Raw genomic sequence first — 6,176 nt, 5'->3', positions numbered from 1 at the left:
CGTTTTATCGTTGATTTTCTTCGTCTTGTTTAATATCCTTAGCAGTACTATGCGAATCGGAGAGGAATTTGCAAGAAAAAGCAAGCCCCGACTATTTGGTTCCAGCGTTAGCGCTTCGCAGATCAAGGAACGTGCATGTAGCCTATTAAATCGAATTTCGAACTGTTTATTTCAAACTGTAAGTCTAATGAACCGGATTTTAAAAACGACGGTTTTAAAGCGATAAATTTTGCAGATGAGCCTTAGAGACAGGTTTCCATTATCTACGGCGAAGAAGGACAAGTGGGATTACTCTAAGCTTTTCTAATGTATCCCAAGTAAACTTTTCGAAACAGTTATAGAAGTTGGCCTCCAAGAATAGTATCGTATTTGCGCGGATAACTTGAGCGATAAACAAAAACCTTATGCATTGATTGCCGATGAGTGTAATATTTTTCCAATAAAAGTAACAAGACAGTTGTGTTAATCACTGGTAAATCCGTCGTTCCTTTTCCCCCGACAATTTGTCTAGGTTGCTGAGCGAGACAAAAAGATAAAAGTGAAACCATGTCGGGCTAATTTCGAAGTCGATTATATTCACATGTAAACAAGCTTTCTTCCTTTTTTATGAAATGAGTTAAATATTGAGATAAAACCTTGATAAAAACTGTCATGTTCAAATGTCAAAATAGCGCGTTTAGGAGCGATAACATTGCAGATAAAAGATGAGCCGAAAAAAGTATTTTAAAGTAGAGATGATCGGATCGTGTAAAACCGCGTGATTCGTGCGTATGCCGTTCTGTGAGTCGTAGTTCGTATGAAAAGTTTGTTCGAAAGCAATTTATCGTCAAGCGAAAGCAGAATTATGAATCCTTTTTGAGATTTTGATACAGCTAATTTTTTTTTTGTTGATCTTCGGATATTAGTTTAAAATTATTAATATTGCAAACGTTTTGTAGAAAAGAACATGGTTTTCGGTATATAAAAATACTCCTCGAAAAAGGACTGTACTTTCACAGAGAAAACGTTTAATGACAATTTTCCCCCGCCCCGCCAATTTTTCATCATATCAGCTAACACGAAATGACATATCAAATGCAGTTTTCAACGTTATGAAGGACCTGGCCTCAGTTGTTCAAACGATGGATAGCGCTATCACTATCCAGTCATAAGTCACAGCGAAACCACTTGTGCTATTCGGTGGAAGCGTTATCCCACCTCCTGAACAACTCAGTGGGGCCAGCTGGTGACAGGTTGTGATCCTGAAAATTAAACGCTAGTCAACCACATGTAAAAATTCCCATTGCGTTAAAAAAACTATTTTTTCCTTTAACTGAATGAGTTATCGTAAAGAGGTACTCTTTGTCTCCCATTACAACATCTAAGTTGGAAATTGCCCTCAGTTTCAAGCCGTTGTTTGAAACATGTATGTTGTTAATAACCCCCAAAACCGGCATGTGATCAATGATAGCTGGATTCGAACTTCACAATGAAAAATTGGATTCTCGATGCAAGAACAAAGCCCTCTTTGATACAGCTGTGATTTTAGTTTTAAGTAATAACTGAATAATATCTGGCTTTCTAGCTAATCGCTCTTTTTTGCAGTTGGTGGGCGCAGCTCGACGAGGAAACTATAGTAGGTCGGAACGCCTTCTGTAGGCGCTCTGACCCAGACTGAAAACGACCCTTGCAGGACTCGAGGATTCGATCACTCTGGTCCACAGCGGTGGCAGGCACGAGCCACAGACATCCCTACTCCTTCTTTGTTGGGTATCAGCCTTTGGCACTGGCCGGGATGTTTTCCACAACAGTTTTCCACAGGTTTCGGTCCAACATAGCATTACTCAGATCCTCTTGAGCAATGCCCGTGTCCCTCGATAGCATTTGAGCCGGGGAAAGTCATTCTACGACTTCGGATCGCGATGTTTTTCTTCCACAGGAGGAGCGATGAAATGATTTCATCCTCGGCCCTCAGGAAATGCTCGGCGAACAGGAAGCGCCTGCGCCTAAGTGTGTCTGAAATCGGTGGTAGTTTCCCGTAAATTCTTTCCTTGGTAGGGCGCTGGTTGCAGTGGATATTTTGCTAGCCTACGTGTCCCGTTTTTTTTCCTTCGGGGGGAGGGTACGGCTACACTTTGGCTAATATTTTGCACCCTACGGAGGAGGTTTGTATAAGTTCCACCTAGTCGTTTCTGATTTTTCTGTGTTAGTGTCCAGGTTTCTGATCCGTAATGCGCTCTATTAGGCACTGGAACAGGTAGATTTTGATGTCATTTGGCAGGGTTGAGTGCCAAAGTTTCTCAAGCTTGTTACAGGCTACCCAGGCTAATGCTTTCCGCGATTTAAAGTCCTTCTCTGAGTCCATGGTCCACGATCTGGGATATTTGAAATCTTCAACTCGTTTGAGGTTTACTCCTAGACAGGGATTTCAGGTCTCTATAGTTTTCAACAGCGTTGACGTACTCCGTCTAGTTCGTGTTGCAATGTAAGCCAATAAAGGCCTTTTCAAGTGGTTGGAACAAGGCCTCAGAATCTTCCACTTGTTCGGTGACCAATGCTAAATCATCTGCGAAATCGAGGTCGGTGAGGTGTCGTGCAGGGTGTCTTCGGCTACGTCTAAGCTGAATCTGTAGACCTCTGTTGTTCAATGGGTCAAGGGACAGACGCAAAACATGGCCGAGGACAATGATGAAGATGAAGGGAGCGAGGGTGTCACCTTGCAGTACCCCTGTTGAGATCTTAAAGAACTCTGTTTCTCCGTGAGGCGTTATAATGGTGGCCTCGGTATTCATGTAGAGAGGCTTAATCGCTTCCACAACGTCCTTCCTTGCTAGGGTTTCCTATTATCACTTTTTCTTGTCGTGTAGATGGCATTATTGTTCATTACTGATGACAAGTTTTTGGAAAAGGAGAGTTCAGTTCACATGAAAAAAGCTTGGAGAACGATTATCATATTTACTAGTGTATGAACCGCTTCACGATTGCACGAGCAGTTGTCAAAGAGCTGCCAAATTTGTTAAATCAAGGAAAACGAGCGAATAGACCAATTCGGCTAACTCAATGTTGTACCCAATTCAAATCCTCTGGGAATAAAACGTTTTGTTCCTAGAATTTCCGTATCATTTAAATGTGAATGCTTCATTGTCATGCAAATTCAACACACAAAGAATGTCAACCCCGAGAGATTTGAATTGGGTACAACATTGAGTTAGCCGAATTGGTCTGTGCAGAAATGGGGAAGTGGTCCTCCCACTATGGAACAATTTAAGCAATTTCCTCTTACAAACTCCTCAGTGAAAAATTCAGGTGGCTTCAATGGAATTGATCGAGTCCTTTCACAGGAACACATGAGCCCAACAAATTGACCTGCTCCCAACTGACACACCGATCTCTTTTATGATCCACGTACCTTCCCAGATGCCTGCCGTGGGACAAATGTTTTAATTTGCTGTTCCCAACTCAGCTTACCACGTTTCTTATATGTGGAGCTGCCATTTCTGTAAAGGGGTGCGTAAAACACCCGCTTACCGTGGTGTGTTGGTGTATGCCTTGATGATGAGGTCCAACATGGCCGAAATAGCTGTCCGTGGCTGCCAATTGATCTGGTGAAATGGTTGTGCGCATGCGTGATGTGTTGGCCACACCGGGTTGGTGTCATGATGGTGTGTTACCCTGCTTTTTTTTTTTTTTTGCTTCTATCTTTTTTGTTTCAATTTTTATTATTTAAATTATGAAGGACCTCGTAATACAGATGGTCGTGAAACGAGGCACGTCAGAGTTTAATTTGCCCTATAATTATTTTTTTCGGTTTTAGTAGCAGTATGGTAAAACTTTAGTCGACGTTCAAATTTGACCCTGATCACCAAAGACCAAAACTGGGCCGGATCTGACTCGTTGATCTTTTTAGAGTCTATAGCGAATACACTAGAATATATAATGTCAAGGTAAGTGTAGTTTTATACTTTGTATTAAGAAAGAAATGTGGATTTGAAGCCCAGGGTATGTTTTTCGGGATTTTTGTCTTGAACAGGGTATCGAATTTTATATAATTTTTTGTATTAATCAGGGTATCGATTTATCAATTTGTGTCTTACACTGGGTTAAATGTCTTAAACAGGGTGTCAAAAATCGGAATTCTGTCTTAAAATGGGTAGGAAAATCAGCGATATTTGTCTTAAACAGGGTAAGAATATGAGGGGCCGCGCCACACCGCCCCAACCAGGGATACATCGAGTACCCCCCCCCCCTGCCCCCCCGGGATTTGAAGTGCGAGTTATAGAAAAATTGAAGTGATCCTCGCACTATCGCACTTACTTGGAGAATTTAAGCAATTGTCTCTTATATACAATTTCTTAAACGAAATGACCAACTCCCAACTGTGTGGCTGTATACTGTTCAATTGGTAGAGCATTGCACCGACATCGCAGAGGTCCGTGGGTTCGAATCTCGTTAAAGCCCCTTGAAATTTTCCAGGTGTCTAGAAGGGACAATTGCTTAAATTGTCCAGATAAATGCATGCGAGGATCACGTCAATCTTACATATTCTGTATCGCAAGCTTTCCAATATTGTAAGTGCTAAAGCGTAGTCCTTGTCCCAGATAATCAATAACCTACAATGGCCCGTTAAACGCTGGAAATCACGTTTCCGAGAGCCTAAATTTAGAAATCTCCCGGGGGCCTAACTCTGAATTCCCCCATGGCTAAATCCTGGATCCGCCCCGGCTCATGGTAAGCATAACGGAAGCACGACGAAGTATAATCCAGCTGAAAAGCTCAAGCAAGCGCACTATCTGAAAATATTAAGCCTGAGAAGCGAGGTTCGGAAACTAAAATTCCAGAAATTTGAGATTTGAGGAGGTTTAACCAGAACTCATCGGAGTGGGAACGAAAAGGCTTTCAACGTGACATCATCTACTCTCAAGTGGCTTAGAGTTGGTGTTTTATCACTGCAGGCTCTTTTTCTAATTGGATCAGTACAAGGGGTTTTTTTTTGGCTTTAAACTTAATCAACATCCTTATTACGGTTCATTGAAAATGTCAGTGCCGAAGGAGGCTTAAAGCTAATAGGTTATGTCAAGAGCAGAATTTGAAAGCAGTGAGGAAGCGCTGACCATGCATTGGTAGCTTGCTGAGGAAGTAGCACGATTTCCTTTCTCTGAATTATTTCTCACGTAAAACCGGCAAGGGGGATAAATTGTGCCCACTACCGTGATTTCATGGATCGTGAGTAAAACGCTTCAGTTGTCCGTTGAAAGCTCTAACCATACCTTGAACTAAACCTCTTGTACTAAGAGCTTCGTTTTTAAATGGATCGGATGTGTAAGAGATGATGTCTCGTTTCTTGAACTGTTTCGTAAACAACAATTTAAAGCAATATCTATCATGAGGCAGGGGCACCCAACGAATCTGTTCCTCACATTATCTGTTCCCCAGAGGAGTCTTGCTGGCTGGCAAAAATACAGGTGTTTCGATGAGCTGGCTGAGAAATTTTGTTATTGATAGAGGTTTTGCTTGGGAATTACTGACTTTTTCTAGCATTTCAACCCGATTTCAACCCGAACTGGCTGTAGAAACTCTGAAGACTGAGGACGACTAAAAAAAAAAAAAAAAAAAAAAGAACCCCTTCCCTCTCCCAGAGAGTAGTCACAAACATACGACGGCTGGTCAGAGTGATTGCGCTTGCGGAAAAAACCTGTTTTGTCCCGGTTTTGTCGCTTTTGTTCGGTCGTTTTGGATCGAGGGATTTGAAAGCGCGCGGAATTCCTGGCTGGGAAATAAATTTGATCAGCTGGCTGGGAAACCAACCAATTTTATCTAGCTGGCTGGGAAATTTCTTGTGTGTCTTGCTGGGAAAAAGGAACAGATAATGTTTTCCCAGCAACACTGACAAACACCTGAAAATGCCTTAATACCATTTATTTTCATTTACTGGGGTATAATAATACATTTTTCAACAAATTGGTCGTTGGGTGCCCCTGCTGAGGCGGTTCCCTAACACATGCGGCTTGCACGTTTATAACCGGTTCACCGTTCTGCGCTGCGACCAACTTGTGGAAATAACCAAAGGAAAGGAAAGGAAAGGAAAGGAACTTTATTTAAGTGTCTAGTCGTTCTAGCGCTGGAGCGTTAATTGGGGACACTGTAAACTGAAATGAACAATGAAAGTAAATCAAGTCAAATGTCGGTTTTTGAGGAGA

This window comes from Montipora capricornis, chromosome 8 (assembly GCF_036669925.1).
Source record: "Montipora capricornis isolate CH-2021 chromosome 8, ASM3666992v2, whole genome shotgun sequence".
NCBI classification, from domain to species: domain Eukaryota; kingdom Metazoa; phylum Cnidaria; class Anthozoa; order Scleractinia; family Acroporidae; genus Montipora; species Montipora capricornis.
This window is presented reverse-complemented; position numbering follows the sequence as displayed.